This window comes from Scyliorhinus canicula, chromosome 2, assembly GCF_902713615.1.
Source record: "Scyliorhinus canicula chromosome 2, sScyCan1.1, whole genome shotgun sequence".
Lineage (NCBI taxonomy): Eukaryota > Metazoa > Chordata > Chondrichthyes > Carcharhiniformes > Scyliorhinidae > Scyliorhinus > Scyliorhinus canicula.
In genome coordinates this window covers 211,649,518-211,675,779 of record NC_052147.1, presented here as the reverse complement: position 1 = coordinate 211,675,779, position 26,262 = coordinate 211,649,518, and the positions used below count along the sequence as shown (strand labels likewise).

General features: G+C 45.2%; 1 protein-coding gene across 6 annotated transcripts in view; it reads left to right on the top strand.

The window, feature by feature from the left end:
- Positions 1-26,262, top strand: part of kalrna (kalirin RhoGEF kinase a) — a 1,222,490-nt gene that overhangs the window by 513,704 nt on the left and 682,524 nt on the right. The window lies entirely within an intron of this gene.

The window sequence follows — 26,262 nt, the reverse complement described above, 5'->3', positions numbered from 1 at the left end:
GTGCCTGGAACTTGCTGCCGGAGGAGGTGGTGGAAGCAGGGACGATAGTGACATTTAAGGGGCATCTTGACAAATACATCAATAGGATGGGAATAGAGGGATACGGACCCAGGAAGTGTAGAAGATTTTAGTTTAGACAGGCAGCATGGTCGGAACGGGCTTGGAGGGCCGATGGGCCTGTTCCTGTGCTGTACTTTTCTTTATTCTTTGTTCTCACTGTTACAAATGTATTAATGGAATGGCAACTTGCGAGTTATTTTCCCCAGGGAGCAGTGGAGGCTGCATCATTGAACTTACTCAATGTAGAGTTAGACAGATTTTCAGTAGACAGGGGAGTTGTGATTTATGGCAGGCAGACAGGACAGTGGAATTGAGACCACAACCAGATCAGCTATGATCGTATTGATTGGCAGAGCAGGCCCAAAGTGCTAAATGGCCTACTCCCGTTCCTATGCAAAGCTAATGGGTGGTTAAATGCTGATAGCTAAAGGTTGCTGTGCTGCTCTGCTGTAAGCTTTATAAAAATGCATTTCACAGTCTACTTCGCCATTGAATTGTGTTAAATGGCATGAAGTCACTGTATTTGCACAATATATATAAACTAAAATTGCGATAGAAAGTGAAGTCTTGTAATTTCAAGCTTAGGTATCCTTTTAATGCCTTAATGTATAATTGCTGCCAATCAATCTCTCCAGCATTGAAATGAGCTGTGACATGTGTGGGCTCTCATTCCTACAGGTATCAATTGTTGAACATTAAAAAATATTAAATTGAAACATTTGACTTTTTTAAACTTTTCCTTTCTGTCTTTTTGAGCTCTTAATCCAATCTTTCTTTCTCTCACTTTATTTCTTTTTCTAATTTGGCATAGGATTCACTCAGTCTAATTTATATTTTGTCCAGAGTCACTCCTTTGTTTATTTCTTGATTCTCTGATTTGATTGGTTAAGAAGGTAATCAGATAGAACACAGAACAGTACAGCACAGAACAGGCCCTTCGGCCCTCGATGTTGTGCTGAGCCATGCTCACCCTACTCAAACCCACGTATCCACCCTATACCCGTAACCCAACAACCCCCCCCTTAACCTTACTTTTTTTAGGACACTACGGGCAATTTATCATGGCCAATCCACCTAACCCGCACATCTTTGGACTGTGGGAGGAAACCGGAGCACCCGGAGGAAACCCACGCACACACGGGGAGGACGTGCAGACTCCGCACAGACAGTGACCCAGCCGGGAGTCGAACCTGGGACCCTTCAGCTGTGAAGCATTTATGCTAACCACCATGCTACCGTGCTGCCCAGATGGTTTGCAAGTTCACATATATTCCTTTTATCCGGTTTCTGTACTTGCGGCAATTTCAACTTTTTTTCAGCAACAAGCAGCAGGTGCTGTTAGATACCTTGCTACAATAAAAGTGCAAAGAAGTTACCACATATTGTATTAATGTTTCAACTAAGTTAAATGCAAATAGTTTTTTCTATAGGAATTTAGTGATAACAGACACAATCTATGACATGCTGCAATAGGCAGTGCTGCTGTAATTTTACATGGTGCACAAGATATGATCACACTGAAATAGAAACATAAATTGCTGGAAATGTTCAGCAAGTCAACTAGCATCTTTGGAGAAGAATCAAAAGTTTACACGTCTATGGCAGCATGGTGGCACAGTAGTTAGCATTGCTGCCTCATGGCGCCGAGGTCCCAGGTTCGATTCCGGCTCTAGGTCACTGTCCGTATGGAGTTAGCATATTCTCCCCGTGTTTGCGTGGGTTTCGCCCCACAACACAAAGATGTGCAGGTTAAGTGGATTGGCCCTTAATTGGAAAAACTGAATTGGGTACACTAAAAAATTTTTTTTAAAGTTTACATGTCTGATTTCCATCATCGAGGTTGAACCTCAAGTCGGGAAATTTCCTAATTCCGAAGACCTGCCTCCTTCAAAAGAACGTCAACTTGCCATATTTTAATTCCAGGGAAGAGGGGGAAGGGTGGAATCAGGCCTGCTGCCTCCAGAGTTAGTTTAGAGGTAGCTGCAGAGGTGGGTGAATGCCGAGGCGAGCTATTTAGAAGGCCGACTTTGGTTCTCTGGAACTTCGCCCCAGTTGTATTAAAGGTTCATAAGCCTTTAATCCTCACATTTCACAACACCTTTCCACCCAGCAACCCCCTCCCCATCCATTCTCCCATGCCACCTCCATGTGTCCATGACTACTCCATGCCACTTTCATGCTCACCATATACCTTCCATGGCCCCCGTGCACCCTCCATGCCCATTCATCCAGTATATACTATAGAATCAATGAGCCATATAACAATGGCAAGTCTTGACATTCACTTTCAAAAAACCCACTCCGAAATCTGCTTTCAAAAACCTCTACTGCTCTTTCAACCCTATAAAAGTATGAGTCAGACAGAGCCACTAAACAAATTTATCCTACTTCACACCTCTTATTCTCGTCCAAATAAACACAGACATTGAAAGAATGTGTTCAAAGAAGAATAACTTATTATAACCTCATAAAGATGTCAGTCAATCAAAGCAAATACTCCACTTCCACCTGAGAAAACATATTTCTGCTGAACGAATCCATTAGTGATTCTTAGACCTCAGCCAAGCATGAAGGAACCATGAAAAGGGCATGGGGGAGGAATGGATAAAACATTTCAAAAGATTTATGAACCCAGGCTGTGGTTCACGAATTCTCTGAGGAGCTGTGAGCCACATGCTCTCAAGAAGCTGGCCCATCTCCACAGAAATAGGAGGGATTTGCAGTGAGGCAGTATGAGTTGCCTTTCCCTTCAATGGAGCTGACAGGGTCTGGGGTGCAGCGTATGGGCTATCCGCACCCTTATCCCATGCCGATGAAAATTGCTGGTGCGGGGAGTGGGGGAAGGAATCCTGGAATCAGGCCCCATATTTAAAGGCCTCTGGAGTTGGCCTCACTCCATTAAATTCCAGTCCAACATATCAGGTTGCTGACCTTTCATCAGAACTGGACAAGAGACTTTTAGGTACATGGAGGGAAGGGGGAGGGGATAAAGAACAAAAGGGACGATGGTGGGAAGGGGATGGGGAAGGGACAAGTAAAGAGACAAAAGGTGGGTTTAGATGAAATGAAAATTGCTTATTGTCACGAGTAGGCTTCAATGAAGTTACTGTGAAAAGCCCCTAGTCGCTACATTCCGGCACCTGTCCGGGGAGGCTGATACGGGAATCGAACCGTGCTGCTGGCTTGCTTGGTCTGCTTTAAAAGCCAGCGATTTAGCTGAGTGAGCTAAACCAGCCCCAGGCAAACAGGAAAATAATCATCACCAATAGTTGTTGTTCAAAAAAAATGGGGTCAGAGGTTGTGCTCTAAAATTGTTAAATGCAATGTTGTGTCTGGAAATGCTTTATCGAAAGACAATGTGATGTTCTTCCAACTTGGATGAGCTTCATTGAAATAGTGTAGGAGGCTAAGATAGAGAGGTCAGAGTGCAAGGTGGAGAGTTAAAATGACAAGCAGTTGGAAGCTTGGGGTCAAGTTTGCGACTGAATGGAGTTAGCCACAATGCATTCGCCCAATCTGTGTTTGGCTTTCCCAGTGTAGTGGGGACCACATCATGAGCAGTGAATACAGTATAGCAAATTGAAAGAAGTACAAGTAAATTACTGTTTCACTTAGAAGGAGCATTTTGGAGCATAGGATGGTAGGAATGGTGGAGGGAGAAGAGTAGGGGTTGTATTCCTGCACTTGCATATGCATGCTGCCATGGAAAAGGATGTTGGGGATTGAGGAGTGGGTCAGGGTTTTGTGAAGTGAATTGTCCCTTCAGAATACTGAAAGGGGAGGGGAAGATTTGTTTCTTCATGGCATATGGGTGGTGGAAAAAGCAGATGATGATTCATAAAATGTGGAGGCTCGTGGATTGGAAGATGTGGATAAGGGAAATCCAATCATGGTTCTGGGAGGGAGGGGAAGGGTTGAAATTATAAGTGCAGGAAATGGAAATGGACATCATGGAGGGCCCTGTCAACCACAGTTGGGGGAGGAAATTCCGATGGTCAGTGTTACGCTGACAGTTGCCTACAAGATTATCTAGAGGCAGTAAGAAACCAGAGACTGGGGCCCAGTAGAGTGAGAACTCTGAAGATGGGGGAAAGGATCTGTGTCAGGGAAGGATTCTTGGCCAAAAAGGTTGGCTCTGAAGCGAAGACAGTGGAAGAAGAATTCATTCTGAGTTTGAAATTCAGTAAGGTTGGTGAGATGCAAAAGAATGAAGCTGAGACTTTTGCTGAGGACTCATCAAAGAAGGGCAGGTCAGGGGGGATAGTGAAAAATAGGCTAGGGCTGGTACTGAAAGAAGGGATGGGTTCAGAAGAAAGTGAAGGGAATAAGGATTTGGAGGAGCATTGTTGTCCAGGACTTGTGATCTTTGACACCTGAAAGGAAGGGGGGGGGGGGGGGGGGGGGGAATTGCCCAAATACTCAATGACACGAATGACAAAATGGGACTGTAGACTAAGATAACTCTGAGATAGATTCCGTTGTGTGTATGTGTGTGACGGGGATCTCAAAATGCAGGTCCGAGGAACACAAAATACTTAGGGGTTTTCTCTTATCGTGGGTAGATCCAAAATATGAGGAGTGGAATTTCAGTTGGAATCCATGGGGACCACAGCTCAAAAATGTTAAGGAGCTTTGTTCATTTCTGGGACTTGTGAATTACTGTGGCAAGTTCATTTCGAATTTGGCAACCAAGGCAGCAGCATCTGCTGAAGAAGAATGCAAAATGGGATTTGTTGCAAAGTGGTCAAGAAAGTCTCAAGGAATTCCAGCAAGAACTAACTTTTGCTAAGATCCTGGTACATTTCAATGAAAGGTTGCCTGTCAGCCTGGCTTGTGATGTAGCTGGATATGATGTTGGAGCTGTCATCTCCCATGCATTTCCTGATTGCAGTGAAAGACCCATTGTATATGCCTCACGTGCATTGTCCAAGGCCGAACAGAATTATGCTCACATTGAGAAGGAAGGGGCTGGTTTAGCTCACTCGGCTAAATCGCTGGTTTTTAAAACAGACCAAGCAGGCCAGCAGCACGGTTCGATTCCCGTGCCAGTCTCCCCGGACAGGCGCCGGAATGTGGCAACTAGGGACTTTTCACAGTAACTTCATTGAAGCCTACTTGTGACAATAAGCGATTTTCAATTTATGGAGTTAAGAAATTCCATCAGTACTTGTATGGGTGCAAACTCACATTAATTACAGACTAGAAGCCTTTGACCTGGTTGCTTAATTCGAAGTCACGAATTTCAAAACTTGCTGCTGCATGCCTACAAAAGCGGGCACTGATCTTATCTGCTTACTGATACAAAATTATTTTTCACCCCAGTGAGAATCATAGAAATGTGGATGCACTTTCCAGACTTCTGTTGCACCACAGCTCCACAACCTGAAGTGAAGTCATTACGTTTGGTGTGAACCAGATAGACATGTTACCTGTTGAAGCGTATCAAATTTGACTTGAAATGCAAAGGTATGCTGTGCTCTCCAAGGTATATCTGTACACATGGAAAGGTTGGTGTGCAGCCCTAGAAGTGCCAACTGAATTTCGACCTTCCTACACATGAAGATTTGAGTGGGCTCTGCAAGGCGGCTGTTTGTTATGTGGAATGAGAGTTGTTATTCCTTCAAAATTACAACATGTGTTCGAAGAACTTCAATTCAGTCACATGGGAATCGCCAAAAGGTAAGCATTGGCTCATCATGTATGCTGGCCAAACCTGGATAATGATATTGAAAGCATAGTCAGTGACTGCCAAGGAATGAAGTCTTCCCCCGTACCCACCCATTATTGCATCCGCAGGCTTGGCCTCACTGCCCATGGCAGAGACGTCATATGGACTTTGCCCGACCACTTGATTGTGGTGGATGTTCCCACAAAGTGACCTCATGTCATTTCCATGAAGCCGACAGCTACAACAAAGACCATTGATGCTCTCTGGAATAAGTTCACAACTTTTGGATTGCTGAAGCAGATTGTGTCTGACAATGACACTCAGTTCACATCATGCAAATTTCAAACATTCCTCAAAAAGAATGGGATTAAGCAGATTCACATCTCACATTACCACCTTCAAATGGTGAAGTGTAACGCTTTGCCCAAAATGTTCAGAATGACCATATTGAGAGATAGGACACAAACAGATTGGAAGTTAAAAGTGAAGAATTTTTTTGATGATATATCGTAACACTCCACATTCAACAACAGGCATATCACCTCCTGAGCTGATGTTTGGAATTTAACTGCATACCAGAATAGATTTACTGTGCCTGGATTTGAAAGGAAAGATTGGTTCAGAAAAGTTTACATGACACAAGTAAACCAGCTCATCAGTTTAATCTGGATCAATCTGTTAGGTTCAGAAATTACTGTGGAACACCAAATGGCTCCTGGGAAGAATCACCAAGTACCGAGGACCAATGACCGATGATGTTGAAACTCCCTGTGGAAACTGGGAAAGACACACTGACCAGATTAGAGAAGCCAAATCCAAAGAAGCAAATTTCCAGGGAACTTCAGTCACAGTTAAAAATTTCTGGGATAAATTTGCTTCAGTTGGTGAAGCACGACTTGATTCAACTGGCGAGCCTGCACGTGTAACTGTTGGAGATGAACAGAAGAAACAAGTGGAACAGCAGAACCTTCCATTTCTAAGCAAAACCGCAACCAACACTCCTCTCTAGAAAGTGAATCTGCAAACCACCTGACCAATTTGTTCCTGACTGAAGGGGAACTTGGTGTGCTGTTTGTGCCTAAAGTTTATGCTTTTGTAAAAGGACATTTTGGTTGAAAATAAGTGCTGTATAAATGTCTGCCAGTAGGGTGTGCTGGCGGCAGGCTCCCTGATGTATTTCTCTTTTATGTAGAAAAGAATGAACGAGGCCTTCTTGTTTTGGCGGGCAGTTCAGTTCAGCAGCTGATGTGTGTGTATTTGGGCTACTGTTCTATGTTGTTTAGAAGTGACAAAACACTTCAGTACTGTGCCTGCAATATGCATGGCCTCACACACCTCCACAAGTGTAGTGTAATCATAACAGTTGTATATAAATTTTGAACAATCCTTTATATAAAGAAAAGCCTTTGTGCCATATTGCTTACAGCTTTATGGGCTGCACAAGATGGTGTTCATAAAAATTGTGCTGTCTCAGTGCCCTCTGTCCTTGTTAAATCTACTCTGGAGATTGTCTACTTGCTTGTTCATATTATTTTTTATCCAACACTTCTTTCCAAAAAGCGCCTTATAGGAAGTGGTTGTTCAATCCTCGGGGTATAAAAGACATGTTAAGCAGGCAGGCACTATTTTTCTTACTCTGTTTTTGGTTTCCACAAATTCATGATCGTATGTGCCTGGTATTAATCTCTGGTTGTCAAGACCAGAAATACAAGAGCAGAACACTGAATGATATATAATCACTCTACTGGTGTAGGAGTCAAACAGGGAGATAGCAAACAGATTTGTTGCTGGCAGCTGTTCAGCCTGCACCCTCCTTAACCTTTCTCAGCTTTGCTGCGTTCCTGACAATGACTGCAATGCCTTCCATTCTCAGGCATTTGGACTTTCTGGACTGGACTGTATTGTGTTATATTATTTTGCTTCCAAGTAGTTAAGCCTTTGAATGCTGACTTTCTTGTACTCCAATTGTGTCGTACCTTGCATAAAACAATGGTTTGTATGCTTTTACTTCTGCTATTTGAAATGTAGGGGAAAGATTTCAGGTACGATCTACCCGAATGGGATCAGAGTCCCATGGGAGCACGTTTAGCCGGGTGTTTCCCGCCGCTTGGAACACCAAGAAACCCCACCCTAGCGATTGGGACTATATTCCCATTCGGGTAGATTTGGTGCCTCAAAGGGGAACTCCCTGACGAGGCCACACTTAGTCCCGTTTTCTGCACCGAGGAGCTGCTCTTGCCGGAACTCCTCTCGATCTCTTGACCCCCAAACCACCCAAAGCCCCAACTCATCTATAAGGGGGTTCTTGGGGCCCCCCTGAATGGCACTCCGATCCCCATCATGGGAAAAGTACCAGCTTGGCACCCTGGCACTGCCAGTCCGGCACCATGGCAGTGCCCCTGCCACCTGGCACTGCCACCTGGGCATTGTGGCAGTGCCAGGCTGGCATCCAGGAGACACTGCCAGGGTGCGAGGCTAGCAGTGCCAATGTGTTCGGGTGGCACCAGCAGCGTCTGGATCCCACCCTGCCTGAGGGTAAGCACCTGGGGGCCTCTGATCTCCTGGGAGACTCCCACGAGTGTCGTTCCGTCTGGTTTCCGTTCGTGGAGACCAGCCTGAACAACGCTCGCCCCAGGTCTCCAAGACAAAGGGATTAGATTCTAATGCCTTGGTTAGCTTGCCAGAGTGCATATTAGAGTGTCTCATTCTAATATAAATTTGCAATGAGCAGGATTCACATTGCGACGTAGGTCCCAGCATCTACTGGCCGCCTTGCACCATGCTGAGCTGCCTTTCAGTTGTCGTGTGGCCGGTGGATCGCGCCCTCCAATTTCTTAACTATGACTTGTATTACTCTCCCCAGAGAGACCAATAACTGTTTTAAAGGGATGAGTTACCTATTGACCAACCAAAATTGCCAAAGGGCATGATTTCACCCATAAGATTTTCACGGCAACAAACTAAAATTAACATAGATCATACATTACTTAACATAAATCTAATAAACTAAACTTAGGAAAAGGTAGATTTGCATTAACTTACTAAGTCAGTTGATAAATGTCGTACAACACTTTTCAATTTATGGCACACTTCTGTCAGATAGCATTACACAAACAAGTCTAAAGTTATTCCTGGCTCTCCAGCAGGCTCATACGTCTCTGCCCCATAAGTGTCCTTTAACAATCATTCCATTCAACCTGAGTCTTCAAGATCTAATCTTCACCAGCATGGCCTACTACAGTGACCTCTTGGAGCTTAAATCTCCAAACGTACCTTCTAATATGTGCCCTTAATTTTGAAACAAGCTCGCACAAGCATCCTGCTTGGTTGTTAACACAAAACAGTCCTTTTTTGTTCTTCATAGCTCCTCCACACAACAATACCTTCTTTGTCTCTCTTCTTGTGTCTCAGCAATCAGCTGTCATTTTTCTATGAGTTTCTGTAAACATGTGAGAACGATAATTTAATTTCAGTTGGTTTCTGTTTAGGTTTCTTCCCCAAGTCAAGCAGATTACATGGGCCTATCTCAGAACAGAGATGGTTAGTATGACCGCAGCATACCCCTTTACAGAATGTTCTGTTCCATCTTAAATTAAAGGTGATGTTTGACAACATAACTCTCTTGTAAAGTCCAACATCTGTAACAGTTGAAAGTAAGTTACGCCGGCTCTTGTCTGGAAAATAGTTATTCCATTGTGATCGGAAGGACAAATAATCTTTGGCTCAGCTCAGGAAGTTCACTGGCATCTTTTCACATAGGAGCATTGACAGTAGCAGAGTAGCCTGTTCTGCTCCACCGACTAGGTTGAAAGAGACCATATAGTGGCTCCATACGTACTTAGGAATAGAGCAAGAGCGATTAGTGCATAAGCGAACAGTGATCAATAAATGCAGATCATAGAATTCCTACAGTGCAGAAGCAGGCCCATCGAGTCTGCACCAACCCTCCGAAAGAATACTTCATCTTTTTGGACACAAAGGAGCAATTTAGCATGGCCAATCCACCTAACTAGCACAACTTTGGACTGTGGGAGGAAACCAGAACACCCAGAGAAAACTCACACGGACAGGGGGAGAATGTGCAAATTCCACACAGACAGTGACCCAAAGCTGGAATTGAACCCGTGTCCCTAACGCAATGAGGCAGCAGGGCTAACCACTGTGCCACCCCTGGGTGTTGAGAAAATATGCTTGAGAAAAGGCATGTCATGCTGTAACATGTGTGTGCTTCATGTGTGTAAAACGGCAGCGTTTAACATTTGCTGGGCATTCTGTCCCTGATTGCCAATTGAGAGAACATGTGTGTTTCAGAGGTGAAATAAAGGAAAATAATGGGGAGAATTGAAATGTTTATCATGTAATAAAATGACATGCCATAAAAATACACTGTTAATTAGCCTTGCTGCCACTGGAAATCGTAATTCTTTTGTTATTCCTCTAAATGATGTGAGCTTCACTGGCTAAACCAACATTTATTGCCCATCCCTAATTGCCCTTGAAAAGGTGGTGATGAGCCGCCTTACCGCTGCACTCCATGAGGAGTAGTTACACCCACATCGCTGTTAGGAAGGAAGTACCGGGATTTTGACCCAGTGACAGTGAAGAGATGGTGAAATATTTCAAAGTCAGAATGCTGAGTGACTTGGATTGGATTGGATTTGTTTATTGTCACATATAGCAAGGTACAGTGAAAGTATTGTTCTGCGAACAGCTCAGACAGATCATTCCGTACGTGAAAAGAAAATACATAGGGCAAACATAAAATACACAACGTAAATACATTGACACGGGCATCAGGTGAAGCATACAGGAGTGTAGTACTACTCAGCAGAGAAGATACGTGAAGAGATCAGATCAGTCCATAAGAGGGTAGTTTAGCAGTCTGGTAACAGAGGGGAAGAAGCTGTTTTTGAATCTGTTAGTGCGTGTTCTCAGATTTCTGTATGTCCTGACCGATGGAAGATTTTGGAAGAGTAAATAAGCCAGGTGGGAGGGGTCTTTGATTATGCTGCCCACTTTCCCAAGGCAGTGGGAGGTGTACACAGAGTCAATGGATGGGAGGCAGGTTCATGTGATGGACTGTTGTGTTCACGATTCTCTGTAGTTTCTTACGGTCTTGGGCCGAGCAGTTTCCATACCAGGCTGTGATGCAGCCAGATAGGATGCTTTCTATGGTGCATCTGTAAAAATTGGTAAGAGTTAATGTGGGCATGCCGAATTTCCTTAGATTCCTGTGGAAGTACAAGCGCTGTTGTGCTTTCCTGGTCGTAACGTCGACGTGGGTGGACAAGGACAGATTGTTGGTGATGTGCACATCTTGGAATTTGAAGCTGTCAACCATCTCCACCTCAGTCCCGTTGATGCAGACAGAGGTGTGTACAATACTTTGCTTCCTGAAGTCAATGACCAGCTCTTTAGTTTTGCTGACATTGAGAGAGAGATTGTTGCCATTACACCACTCCACTGGGTTGTCTCTCTCCCTCCTGTACTCTGACTCATCATTGTTTGAGATCTGACCCACTATGGTCGTGTTGTTGGCAAACTTGTAGAAGGAGTTGGAGCCACATTTCTGTGTATCAGGACTATAGTAGGGGCTAAGTACGCAGCCTTCCGGGGCCCCAATATTGAGGACCATCATGGAGGAGGTGTTGTTGTTTATTCTTACAGATTGTGGTCTATCGGTCAGAACGTCGAGGATTCAGTTGCAGAGTGAGGAGACAAGTCCTAGGTTTTGGAGCTTTGATATGAGCTTGGCTGGGATTATGGTGTTGAAGGTGGAGCTGTAGTCAATAAATAGGAGTCTGATCTAGGAGTCCTTGTTGCTGAGATGCTCCAGGGATAAGTGTAGGTCCAGGGAGATAGCATCTGCGGTGGACCAATTGTGGCGGTATGCGAATTGCAGTGGATCTAGGCTTTCTGGGAGTAAGGAATTGATGTACCTCATGACCAACCTCTTGAAGCTCTTCATTACAATCGATGTTAAGGCCACTGGACAATAGCCGTTGAGGCACGTTGCCTGATTCTTCTTTGGCACCGGTATGATGGTGGTCTTCTTGAAGCAGGTGGGGACCTCGGAACCGAGTAGAGAGAGATTGAAGATGTCCATGAACACATCTGCCAGCTGGCCCGTGCAGGATCTAAATCCACGACCAGGGACCCCGTCAGGCCTGTCGCTTTCTGAGGGTTCACTTACAAGAAGGCCAATCTGACTTCTGAAGCTGTGACTGTAGGTATGGGTGTGTCCAGGGCTGCTGGGGCAGTTGACAGCAGTTTGATGGTTTCCTGCTCAAACCGAGCATAGAATGCATTGAGTCCATCGGGAAGGGTGCGCTGCTGCCGGAGAGTCTACTCGGTTTTGCTTTGTAGCCCGTTATGTTGATTAAGACTTGCCAAAACCGATGAGAGTCCGTTACATTAGTCTGTGACTCTAGCTTGGTGTGATATTGTCTCTTGGCATCCCTGATGACTTTGCGGATTTCTTGTATAGGTCAGGGTTGCCTGACTTGAACGCCTCTGACCTGGCCTTCAGTAGGGAGTCAATCTCCCGATTATGATGAACAATATTCCAGCAATAGTACTGCAGACTTGTGTTCCAGAACTTGCCACGCCCACAGACAAGCTGTTACCTCTTGTTGATTCCCTCACCACCTGCCACAGATCCAGCTATGTCCTTTAAGACCAGTGCCATCGGTGGTGGTGCTACCGAGCCACTTTTCGTGATGGGCATTTAAGTCTCCCTCACACAAAGTACATTTTGTGCCCTTACCTCCCCTCAGTCCTTTCTCAAAGAAGTATTGATCATGGAGGATTCATCAGTTGGGGGTTACGTGGTAACCAGGCCCCATGTTTGACCTGCTGCCATTATGAGGACTCCAAGGGTAACTCCCTCCCGACTACATTTAGCTCACTGAGCTAAATCGCCGGCTTTTAAAGCAGGCCAGCAGCACGGTTCGATCCCCGTATCAGCCTCCCCGGACAGGCGCCGGAATGTGGCGACTAGGGGCTTTTCACAGTAACTTCATTGAAGCCTACTCGTGCCAATAAACGATTTTAATTTTTCACTGTGCCGGCAGATTTCCTTCCCAAAAGAATGATTAGTGAATCAGATGGGATTTTACAACAATTGACATGAGTTTCATGGTCAACATTAGACTCTTAATTCTAGATTTTCTTTTTATATTGAAATCAAATTCCACCCGGGTGGGATTCAAACCTGGTTCCCCGATTATTACACTGGTTCTCGGCAGTATTGTGCAGTGACAATACCACAACGCCACTGTCATTAGCAATGATTCTAGAATTATATATTCCGAGACTTCATCTCCATTGTCGTAAAAGATCAAGATTTAGTACTGTTGGAGCAAAACAATTACTTTGTCCTCAAAATGTGTCAAGGATGCTGATTATTCTCAGGGTCCAGGGCCCGAATACCATTTATATTGATTGTAGTTTTACCTGTAGCTAAAGCTAAAGGTTGAACTTTCAGCTGTGCCTATGAATATTTGAAGCCAATTAGTTTGAATTCCATGGCAATAAATAATGTAATAATAATAATTTATTGTCACAATGAAGTTACTGTGAAAAGCCCCTTGTCGCCATATTCCGGCACCTGTTCGGGGAGGCCGGTACGGGAATTGAACCCGTGCTGCTGGCATTGTTCTGTATTACAAAGCAGCAATTTAGCCGACTGTGCTAAACCAGCCCCTGCTGTCCATTGTCAAAGCAGAGTGCATAATTTGGGGCAAACAACTTAAATGTATGTTAGTTGGGAGAGTGGTGTTGGCCAAGATGGGGCAATAACATGAATGAAAAAGACATTTTGAATTTGCTGCCACAACCAATATTGTAGCAGGCGGTTTCCTGAGGGGACAAAAGCCATGTACAAGGTGCAGCAGAACAAAAACTCACATACATCATGCCTTAAAATGGATTCCAGAATGTAATACAGCCAACATGTAGAATCCACTTGATAAAATATTTTTTATTAATTGTGTAACTGATTATGGAAGATAGTGGGCTGCATTTTCCATCCCGGAATGCCTGGAATGCGTTCCCCAATGGTATGGAGAATTAGGTGTTGGGGCAAAATCGGATCGGCGCTGGGTGCTGACCCCAATGCCATGTTCTAACCCCCTGCTGGAGGCGTGAATGAATTCAACATTGCACGCCAGCGGGTGCATATAAATAAATGCAAATAGGTCATAATGATCCATTTGGATCTATTTAGCGGGTCCGCTGCCCTATGCTCTGCCCTCCCCTGATTCTCCGGTCCCCACGGCCGCGAATCACGTGGGTGCAGATCACTTGTGGTCTCTACTATCATTGCCCTGGTGTGGCCGAGCTCGCGGTGAGCCAAGAGGGCAACCGTTGCCCCCTTGGTCTATCGCGAGATCCGCCACGCTAAGGCCATGGTGGCAGAAACCATCTGAACCCCAACCCCCTGCCGCACTGCACATCGGGCACCATATACGTTGCACTCAGTGCATTCCAATCACTCAAGCGTGTGATTTAATTGCACTTACCTCTCTTTAATGTGGTCAATGTTTCCATACATTGGATTTCACCACTTAGGCCACTGAAGCGTGAAAAGATATGAATGGACCAAAGCTGCAGATGGTTTTTACGAGTTGTCATCACAGACCACTACTCAAAAGCTAGGAATAGCCTGCAGACCGTGGATCTGAGAGAACTAGATACAGGCACCTTTGAGGAATGGACACCTGGACCTGCAAGGTAAGTATTACAGCTATAATGTTCCCCACTGCCACTGTCTGAATTGTTCTCTAGCTTCCAGACAGGGGTCCTTTTTCTGTGGCGGGGGGGGGGGGGGGGGGGTGTCTTTGGCGGGGGGTCTTTGGCGGGGGAGGAGTCTGTGTGTGGGGAGAGTCTGTGGAGAGAGTTCCTCTAGGCAGGGCATCCCTGTGGGAGATCCCCTTATTCCCAGGGAATCCCTCGTATTCCACGCCATACATAAATTTGCATGGTGTGGAACACCAAATTGCATCCCGCTTTACGATTGCAAGGGGGATCGTAAAACTGGTGCAATTCAGCTCCGGCGGGAGAAATGGTCTCCCAAACGGAGAATACAGCCAAGCATCTTCTCACCGTATATTATCACAAAATGAGTCTGAGGTCTGTAACTACTTTACATTACAGCTTAATAAAGCATACAGTACTGTGTTCATTAGCCTAATACTCAGTGGTGTGTTAGAAGCACACTTCACTTCAGCAATGATACAGAATTAATTCTGCTCAAGTGAATAAAAATATGTTTAGTGATTGAAAGGTCAAAGCCTATCAACCGTTTACATTTATTAGATCCTGTTGAAACCATTGAAAGTCCAAAAGAAAAAGTTTTTTAATTGGACCATCAGTGCCCTCCTGATCAGATAGCTTGTAGCTTGTAGCATATTTGTTGTAACATTCTAATTTAATTGAATGATGAATTCGCCGACATTGGGACGGATTTTATGATAAAACTAATTGTGAAGCCAAGAGCACTCACTATTATTGATGTGTAAATCGGACAGCAACTTCTACTGACCATAGTAAATGTTAATTTAGGAAATTGTTGTCAACAGCATGGGTTCAATTCCCGTACCGTCTGGGGTTATTCATGAAGGCCCTGCCTTCTCAACCTTGCCCTCTCCCTGAGGTGTGGTGATCCTCAGGTTAAATCACCCAGTCAGCTCTTCCCCTCAAATGGGAAAGCAGCCTATGGTCATCTGGGACTATGGCGATTTTGCCTTTAATATGTACTAAACTCACCAGAAAACGTTAGGGGGCTTAATTCTCCCCCATTGGGATTATCCAATTTTTAAAATAAATTTAGAGTAGCCAATTATTTTTCTTTTTCCAATTAAGGGGCAATTTAGCGTGCTCAATCCACCTAAGCGGCACATCTTTGGGTTGTGGGGGTGAAACCCACGCAGACACGGGGAGAACGTGCAAACTCCACACAGACAGTGACCCAGAGCCAGGATCGAACCCGGGTCCTCAGCGCCGCAGTCCCAGTGCTAACCACTGCGCCACATGCCGCCCTGAGGATTATCCATTTTGCCGACGTTTCTCGGCGGTGTGGGGCTGCCCCACAATGGGAAACCCCATTGACCAGCTCGTGAAATGGAGAATCCCGACGGCGTGCCGCCCCAGAAATCTGGCGCGGCGGGACGGAGAAACCCGCACAAAGTTTATCCATTCTAATGAAAATACCCCTTTTAATGACATAATCTTGATTGCTTTACCATTAAACGACCTCTATGGCAAGACCTCAGGGCAGCACGGTAGCATTGTGGATAGCACAATTGCTTCACAGCTCCAGGGTCCCAGGTTCGATTCCGGCTTGGGTCACTGTCTATGCGGAGTCTGCACATCCTCCCCGTGTGTGCGTGGGTTTCCTCCGGGTGCTCCGGTTTCCTCCCACAGTCCAAAGATGTGCAGGTTAGGTGGATTGGCCATGATAAATTGCCCTTCGTGTCCAAAATTGCCCTTAGTGTTGGGTGGGGTTATTGGGTTATGGGGATAGGGTGGAGGTGTTGACCTTGGGTAGGGTGCTCTTTCCAAGAGCCGGTGCAGACTCGATGGGCCAAATGGCCTCCTTCTGCACTGTAAATTCTATGATAATTCTATGCATTCAATCCTTCAGATTTTAATTCTTGGAGATTACGGAAAATATATTCTTTTTTACTTTTTCTTTGTCTTATATTTCTCTCAATCCAATCTTTCTTTCCCTTTCTCTATTTTCCCTTTCTGAACTGGATTTGACATTGAAATCAATATTCTCACTGACATGCATTGGTTACGCTTCTGTGCTGCCCATTAACAGTTCTTCAATATGATTGGTTAAGGAGATACACACAAGTTCTACAAACTTTGTAGAGGTCACTCTGCTTTTTGTTTAGTTCGCTGACGGGAACTTCCAATGCAAAGGTCCATGGAAAGTAAAGGGGTAATTGAAAGTATAATGAACGTCTGTTCCCTATTATTTACCACTGATTACAAAATCTGGTTCAATATCATTTTGCAAACAACCTTCTTGTTTTTATTCTCATTCCATTCTTTTGATACAGAATTAACCCTTTACTGCTACACCTCCGCTTCCAACACACTAGCTGTTTTGCTTACATTTATACTTGAATCTTTTGAGGGTTACGTAAGACACTGGCAATCACAGAATGCTAATTTGAGCTGTTTTCTAACTGCCAAAGTTCCTGGTCATTGAGCTGAACTGACATTAAATGTGCAGTAAAACTCTCCAAGTAGCTCCTTACAGGATTTCTATAGAATCAAATCAACTGTAACTTACTTTTTAACCCTGTATTTGTTTGAGTCCAGAGATTTCTGTTAGTTGTAGATTTATTTGTGACAGGTGTTATAGTTTAGCGTCGGTATCCTAATAAAGTCTGTTTGTAGGAGCCCACACTCCAGGAGGTGTTCATGCATTTGACATTCACACAGACTTCCCACAGATGAATGTTTTTTCAAAATGTTGTCAAATTTTGATTGTAGATTTGTACAGAGACACCATTTGGAGCAAATTGAATGAGCTTAACTGTGATTGAAGAGTCTGTATAAATTCCCTGATTAAGGATTTACTGTTTCATATTCCTTGATTATAAATCTTAATTTTTGGTTGTGTACTATACGAATATAAATTGGATTGTAATACTTCTCTCTATTCACTTATTTTGACACAAATATTTATATTCAGCCTTGTTCAAGAGAGGGGAGTTCTTTTTTCATTAAGTGCTGTACTACACTTGTGTCCTTCTGCTGTCCTTACCCAATCTGGTGGTTGACACTAAACTGCCCCCTGAAAAGACCTAATAAGCCTCAGTTCAATGGAAAGTAAGGATGGGCATTAAATGTTGACTTCCCAATGAACAAATAAATAAAAATCATTTTAGTCATCTCTTGCATTATGAATGTTTGTGGTGTTTATAAGGTTAGATTGAACAGAAGCCCCCAGTGCAGAAGGAAGCCATTCGGCCCATTGATGCTGCACCAACCCTCCAAAAGAGCACTCCACCCAGGCCCACAAATCTGCCCTTTTCCCGTAACCTAACTGTGAGGTAGCAGTGTTAACCACTGTGCCTTCATGCCACCCACTGTGCCACTATGCATGCTTCATTTTATTGGAGCAAAATTGGTATGGCTCTGAAGCCAAAGGATTTTTAAAAAATAGATGTATGTTGACTTTTATGTACATCTCATTCATGAAGCATGACAATCCAGGACAGTAAATTGAGCAAAAACTATTTTTCTGTGTCCTTGAGTTTATCTCTCCTTTTCTGCTGTATTTGTCAGTGGTTCTCTTATTTTCTATCACTCATTGTTTTGCTGTGTCAGTGCTGGGTCTCTCTCTCTTTCTTATCTATGTATATTGTTCCCTGTCCTTCTGTGTACATCTGTGATGTTTTTCCTCTTTTTCTTTGTGTGTACCTGTTCAGTTTCCGACTTACCTGTTCTGTTTCCCTCTTGCCTTACATACCTTTATGTTTCTCTGTCTGTCCCTGTGTGTTTCCGTGGTTTTATCAGTCTGTTTCCATCTACATTGGTGGTTTTCTAAGACTTTCCTTTGTGCGTTTGTGGCTTTTCTATCTGTTTGTGGCTATCTGTGGTTGTTTTTGAACTGCACAGTCGAGGTCTTGTACATTTGCTCTTAAGAAACTTCCACAGCAGAACACCATATTCACAACTGGAAAGAGGTGGGGTAATCATGTTAATGCAAACTAATTGAAATTCCCAATCACAAGCACAAATTTTCCAAAGTTCAAATTTGAGCCAGCACACCTATTCCTGATAAGTATTTCTAATGTTTATTTGAACAGTAAAGAGTAAATGTTCGATGTTAACAGAGGATGTGGGAGCAAACAAATAGTAACCTAACCGGGAAAGAAACTTAACGTTTATCTTTGCTAGTGAAACCTTGACAGATATGTTTAGAAATCCAAGGATACCAATTGCTTCGGCTTTTCACGGTCCACTTGTGTTGTCACTTTCTCAAAGGAGTCATGGAGGCTATCCAGGAAGGATTTCACCCTTCTGAGATTTACTGGGTCATTATTGTACAAATAATCCGAAAATTTGCTCCTGGTAATCAGTACCATTACATCAGAACATAAGAATTAGGAGCAGGAGTAGACCATTCGCTTGCATCAAGCCTGCTCTACAAATGTAATAAGATCATGGCTGATCTAATTGTAACCACAACCCCACATTCCCTCCTTCCGTCTATAACCATTCACTCTTTGCTTATCAAGAATCTATCTAGGAGAGTTCATGTGATGTGAGCGTGGGAGCGGCTGCATTTATGTGAGCTCTAGCTCTGCTCATCTTTCAATCTTTAGTTTTATCCTTGTGCACATCTTTTGTTTGTCTTTTCTTGGTCGGCATGGTTAGTGCGATGTACCAAGAGTCGTTGGTCAATGTTTCAGCTTTATTGCGTCGTTGAAAGGCTTTAATCCTCGATGATTCCTGGCAACTGGACAAAGTTGTTGCGGGGCCCTGCCTTTGGTGGCGCAGCTACTTTTGGGAGGATTGTTACCCTGACAGTATGGTTTTCACTGTCAGATGATGGCTGCTAACGACAAAGTTAATCAAACATAATAATAATAATCTTTCTTGTCACAGGTCGGCTTACATTAATACTGTAATGAGATTACTGTGAAAATCCCCGAGTCGACACATTCCGGCGCCCGTTCGGGTACACTGAGGGAGATTTCAGAATGTCCAATTCACATAACAGCAGGTTGTTCAGGACTTATGGGCGGAAACTGGAGCACCCAGAGGAAACCCATGCAGACATGGGGAGAACTTGCAGACTCCGCACAGACAGTGACCGAAGCTGGTAATCGAACCCGGGTCCCTGGTGCTGTGAAGCAACAGTGCTAACCTCTGCACTACCATGCCACCCATAGCTTGGCTCCATGATGTGGTTCTTCCACAGCCAGTTTCAGGAGTTGCGAGGTGTCTTTATGAGGCAGTAGCAGCGCATGAGGAGACTCTTGCGACAGAAGGAGCATTGTCCTTGGTAATAGCCCGCCTCTGCATGATTGAGGTCCCATTCCACCCATTCTGAGGGTTTCAGACGAGGATGGGGGGGGGGGGGGGGGGGGGGGGGGGGGGGGGAGATCGTTTAGGAGCCCTGCTGAGCCTGGTACTTCGTTGAGTTAGTGGAGTTTGAGAACTGGCTGCCATTTTTTGGGAATCTCGATCTGGAGGGCGGGCAGCTCAAACTCGCCGAAGCACATTTAATCCTGTCTTCGAAGCCTGAGATTGGGGTTGCCTTCCAACCTCTTGGTCTGTATAGTCATGTTCCTGGTGTCCCACCTTGCGGGAGCCTAGGTTGTTGACTGGTCGAGTCGGCAGACTGGAAGTAATGAAGATCATGTTGCAATCGTTGAAATCATTAGAAGATCATAAAGAATACTATCTGTTACAGATCCTGCTTTATCCTTGATGTCTACTTTCTCTGTGCGCAATTGGAGTGTCTTTTATCTTTTCTCAGTTGTAGTCCTGGGCTTTACTCCCTGATAATCATGATGTTGTCAGTTAATGTTATTTTATCTGCCTGCAGGGAAGTGAATTCTTTAGGGGTGATGTCTTGCATCGTCAATTATTGCAGATTAATAAGGCTGTATCATGTTAAACTGGATAATGTATGCAGGATTTGAATACCGTTTCTTTATGGTTTTCTATCCTGAGGAGGAGGATGAACAGAGTCGGAGTGGGGCGAGGGGTTGAGGGTTTGGGTGGTAAGGTTAATTTTGTCCTTGCTGTGTTTGAGGACGGTCCCCATAGTCAGACTAAATCCTTTTCTTTTGGCTGCGCTTATTCTTCAGGCCCAGGATTTTGTCCTGTTGAGGACGGGGGTTTGTCGAGCTGCCCTTTAGTGGGGCATCAGTCAGTTATGCTGAACTGGATCTCCCTCTTTGACTGTTCTTCTGTTGTCAGAACCTTTGTCGTGAGGTTGACCTCCGTATCCTCTATCTTTGGTGGTAGGTGGTGTGTCTGGTGGAGTGGTACCACTCGAGAGGGTTTCTTTAGGTGTCCTATTTTGCACAGGACCTGATGGGTTTAGCCTTGGGGGGTGTTGTATATGGGGGCCAGTTTTTTCATGTCTTTATTCTTGTAGCTAGGCCAGGCCCAGTATCATGTTCTTTATCCTGTTGCTCCTCTGGTGATGGCACCTCCTTTGGGATGCCTTGGGTGTCTCAAGGTGGATGATCCACATTTGGAGAGGTGTTAAACATAGAGAACACAGAGAAATACAGCACAGAACAGGCCCTTCAGCCCACGATGTTGTGCCGAACTTTTGTCCTAGGTTAATCATAGACCGTAGAATTTTGGACACTAAGGGCAATTTATCATGGCCAATCCACCCAACCTGCACATCTTTGGACTGTGGGAGGAAACCGGAGCACCCGGAGGAAACCCACGCACACACGGGGAGGATGTGCAGACTCCACACAGACAGTGACCCAAGCCAAAATCGAACCTGGGACCCTGGAGCTGTGAAGCAATTGTGCTATCTACAATGCTACCGTGCTGCCCTTAAGAACAAATTAATCTACAGTACATTATTCTACCATAATCCATGTACCTATCCAATAGCCGCTTGAAGGTCCCTAACGTTTCCGACTCAACTACTTCCACAGGCAGTGCATTCCATGCCTCCACTACTCTCTGGGTAAAGAACCTACCTCTGACATCCCCCCTATATCTTCCACCATTTACCTTAAATTTATGTCCCCTTGTAATGGTTTGTTCCACACGGGGAAAAAGTCTCTGACTGTCTACTCTATCTATTCCCCTGATCATCTTATAAACCTCTATTAAGTCACCCCTCATCCTTCTCCATTCTAATGAGAAAAGGCCAAGCACCCTCAACCTTTCCTTGTAAGACCTACTCTCCATTCCAGGCAACATCCTGGTAAATCTTCTTTGCACCTTTTCCAAAGCTTCCACATCCTTCCTAAAATGAGGCGACCAGAACTGCACACAGTACTCCAAATGTGGCCTTACCAAGGTTTTGTACAGCTGCATCATCACCTCACAGCTCTTAAATTCAATCCCTCTGCTAATGAACGCTAGCACACCGTAGGCCTTCTTCACAGCTCTATCCACTTGAGTGGCAACTTTCAAAGATCTATGAACATAGATCCCAAGATCTCTCTGCTCCTCTACATTGCCAAGAACCCTACCGTTAACCCTGTATTCCGCATTCATATTTGTCCTTCCAAAATGGACAACCTCACACTTGTCAGGGTTAAATTCCATCTGCCACTTCTCAGCCCAGCTCTGCATCCTATCTATGTCTCTTTGCAGCCGACAACGGCCCTCCTCACTATCCACAACTCCACCAATCTTCGTATCATCTGCAAATTTACTGACCCACCCTTCAACTCCCTCATCCAAGTCGTTAATGAAAATCACAAACAGCAGAGGACCCAGAACAGATCCCTGCTGTACGCCACTGGTAACTGGGCTCCAGGCTGAATATTTGCCATCCACCACCACTCTCTGACTTCTATCGGTTAGCCAGTTCGTTATCCAACTGGCCAAATTTCCCACTATCCCATGCCTCCTTACTTTCTGCATAAGCCTACCATGGGGAACCTTATCAAATGCCTTACTAAAATCCATGTACACTACATCCACTGCTTTACCTTCATCCACATGCTTGGTCACCTCCTCAAAGAAGTCAATAAGACTTGTAAGGCAAGACCTACCCCTCACAAATCCGTGCTGACTATCCCTAATCAAGCAGTGTCTTTCCAAATGCTCAGAAATCCTATCCCTCAGTACCCTTTCCATTACTTTGCCTACCACCAAAGTAAGACTAACTGGCCTGTAATTCCCAAGGTTATCCCTATTCCCTTTTTTGAACAAGGGCACAACATTCGCCACTCTCCAATCCCCTGGTACCACCCCTGTTGACAGTGAGGATGAAAAGATCATTGCCAGCGGTTCTGCAATTTCATTTCTTGCTTCCCATAGAATCCTTGGATATATCCCGTCAGGCCCGGGAGACTTGTCTATCCTCAAGTTTTTCAAAACGCCCAACACATCTTCCTTCTAACAAGTATCTCCTCGAGCTTACCAGTCTGTTTCACACTGTCCTCTCCAACAATATGGCCCCTCTCGTTTGTAAATACTGAAGAAAAGTACTCATTCAAGACCTCTCCTATCTCTTCCGACTCAATACACAATCTCCCGCTACTGTCCTTGATCAGACCCACCCTCGCTCTAGTCATTCTCATATTTCTCACATATGTGTAAAAGGCCTTGGGGTTTTCCTTGATCCTACCTGCCAAAGATTTTTCATGCCCTCTCTTAGCTCTCCTAATCCCTTTCTTCAGTTCCCTCCTGGCTATCTTGTATCCCTCCAGCGCACTGTCTGAACCTTGTTTCCTCAGCCTTACATAAGTCTCCTTCTTCCTCTTAACAAGACATTCAATCTCTCTCAACCCTAACCCTAACCCTAATTTGAGAAATATGTGAGAAATGTTGAGTCGGGATAGATCTAAACCTAGGGCCTCAGTCTTTATCCTTGGTTATTTCCTTCTGAGAGTAACACGGGCCCACGTGGTGTTTGGTTGGCTGGCCTTTATTTTGTCGTAATATGGTGGATCCTAGGGTTTAATTATAATAATAATCTTTATTGTCACAAGTAGGCTTACATCCACACTGCAATGAAGTTGCTGTTAAAAACCCCTTGTAATGGTCCCTCAAGGGAAATTAGGGATGGGCAATAAATGCTGGCACAGCCTGCAATGCCCACATCCCAAGAACAAATAAATTGTTTCATGGTCATCATTAGACTTTTAATTCCAGATTTTTATTGAATTCATATTTCGCTATCTGTTGTGGTGTGATTTGAACCTGGGTCCCCAGAGCATTAGTCTGGGTCTCTGGTTTGCTAATCTAGTGACAATAATACTACACCACCATCTCCACAGTGAGGTGTTGGTACGTTACCTATATTGCTTTTAGCTTTGGTGCTCTTGCCGTGTCGTGTTGGAAGGTGGGCCTTGGTGGCATGGACAAACAGATATCGATTTTTGTTGGTTTTTGGTTGTCTGAATCCTTCCCTTGCATTGATGGTCTCAGTGGTTGAGGGAGGGTCCTGCAGTTACAGAGGGAATTGCTCACCACCACCCCGGCTCCCAGTTAGGGTCCCCTCTGATGGTCCTCCCATCCCGCTGTGGGGTTCTCCCTGTCTCTCTACCTGGGCCAAACTTTTTTTCCCTTGAAGTTTTGAAGTTTGCTTGATATCAGGCCGAAGCACAAACAGAGGCCCAGATTGCTTTACTGGGACAATAGTGTAAGGATTTCACAGTTTGTGATAATGACAGTGGTCTCTGAGTTAACAATGGGTAGATTCTAGGTCTCCCAAAGTCCCAGAAAGATGTTGAATGTATGGGGTTGCAACAGTTATGCTGTAACTGTCCATCTACTTCTAAGATGAAAGAATATTGGGGCCAAGAATTACTGAACAACATTTCTACCTGAATGCAAGGCATCAGAGATGTTTCATATTGCCAAGGGGAAAATGCAGAGGAAGTCATTTTTGAGCTCAAATTACAGACTTGCCTACAAAATCAGCGACCATCACAGATAGCAATTTTGTATGTTCTCCTTTATTGTTATTGATTTTTATTACCCTCTTCTTTTCGCTTTCACTTTCCACTTTCAACTTGTTTCCCCTCATAGTCTTCTACTTTTCCCTCTCCATCCATCTCTGCCTTACCCCTCCCTAATAAACTCTCCTGTGTTGCCATCCTTTCATTTTTTTCTGTCTTGCCATTCATTTACTCCATTTACATGCCATCCACATTTGGCCAGTAGATCAGACGTATTACACTTGCTTTAAGTATGATCCCCGTGTTAGATCCATTTATTGCTACTTCTGTAAAATGGAGTCAGAATGAGCTACCCCCTCTATATTACAGAAACTGGAATTAAGGTCAAAGGTTCTCATTCTGGAGACACATCACGGTCCATAGATAATTTCTGGGAGTGCACAAAACAATGTGACAGTGCTTACTGGGCAGAATCTCGTTGTCAGGCAATGTGGGTAATTACCCAAGGTGCCATGATCGGGCAAGGGGCTAGGGGGAGTGGAGGTGGTGGTCACCATGGTCAAGAGTGAGTGAATGAATGGCAAACAAATGTGAGAGCACAGAGTGGGGGCGATCTGTGTTGCACAGTATTGATTAGCACTGATTTAGAAACAACACAATGAAGAAGAGCAGAGTTGGCTGGTGCTATAGCCGTCAATTCTTGAAGGAGTGGGATGGTAGTGATACTGACATCTAGCACATATGCTGATGGCCCTTTTAAACAAGAAGTTCTGTTCAGTTCTGTGTTTCCAGTCATTCAAACACCAGTTGACCATTTCCTAAAAATTATAGGAGGCAACTCTTTGATGTGCCAATAGACTAAGGACAATTACCACTGTGCTGTAATCAAACAACTGTCATCAACATAATTACTGTTAGCAGGTTATTGTAGTATGGAGATGTCAGTTCCCAATGAATAGATCAGCCTTTCACAAATTATGGGTGGGATTCTCCAACACCCCCCGCCGCGTCAGAGAATCCCCTGGGGGGGGCGGCGCAAATCTTGCCCCGCCACCCCGACACCGGCTGCCATATTCTCCGTCACCATTTTTTGGGTGGGGGCAGGATTCACGCCACGCCAGTCGGGGGCCGTTGCAGCACCATCTCCCCACCCGGCGATTCTCCGGGCCCCAATGGGCTGAGCGGCCATCTGTTTTTGGCCAGTGTGGGTTACGCATGGTCCCACATGGCGGGACCTGACAGGTAAGTCGGCGGGGGTGGTCCTCACGGGGTGCGGGGGGATCTGACCCCAGAGGGGGTCCCCGTGTGGCCTGTCCCGTGATCGGGGCCCACTGATCTGCGGACGGACTTGTTCCGTGGGGGCACTTCTTCCTTCGGCGCCGGCCCCTGTAGGGTTCCGTCATGGCCGGCGCGGAGAACAGAAACCCACGCACATGCGCCAAAACACGCCGGCAGTTCCGCGCATGCGCGAGATCAAGCCAACCCTTCAGCGCATGCGCGAACTTGCGCATTCTCATCCGCGCCGGCTGGAGTGGCGCCAACACCTCCGGCATCCACCGAGCCCCCGAAAGTGCAGAGAATTCGCACTTTCGGGGGCTGTTGACGCCGGAGTGTTTGGTGCCGGTTCTCACGCCGGCGTGTGAGCTGGAATTGATGTTTTGAGATAAAAGGGGGGGGATTCGCCGGTGGCCGACGCCGAAATCGAGTTCGGAATACCCGTTTCCGACAAAACCGGGGCGACGCCGCTTTCACGATGCTCTGCCCCTTCTAAAGCGGCGTACTCATAGAGCTGCATGCTGTATCGACGGCCTCAGGATGTTGCCTCAGGCCCTCCCCCCGATGCACCGCTCCCAGCCGGCGGTTGCGTGTGCTATCATCCGTCAGGAACTCAGCGTGGCTGCTGCGGACTCAAATCCAGCACCGCCACAGTCGGGGGATGGCCAATCC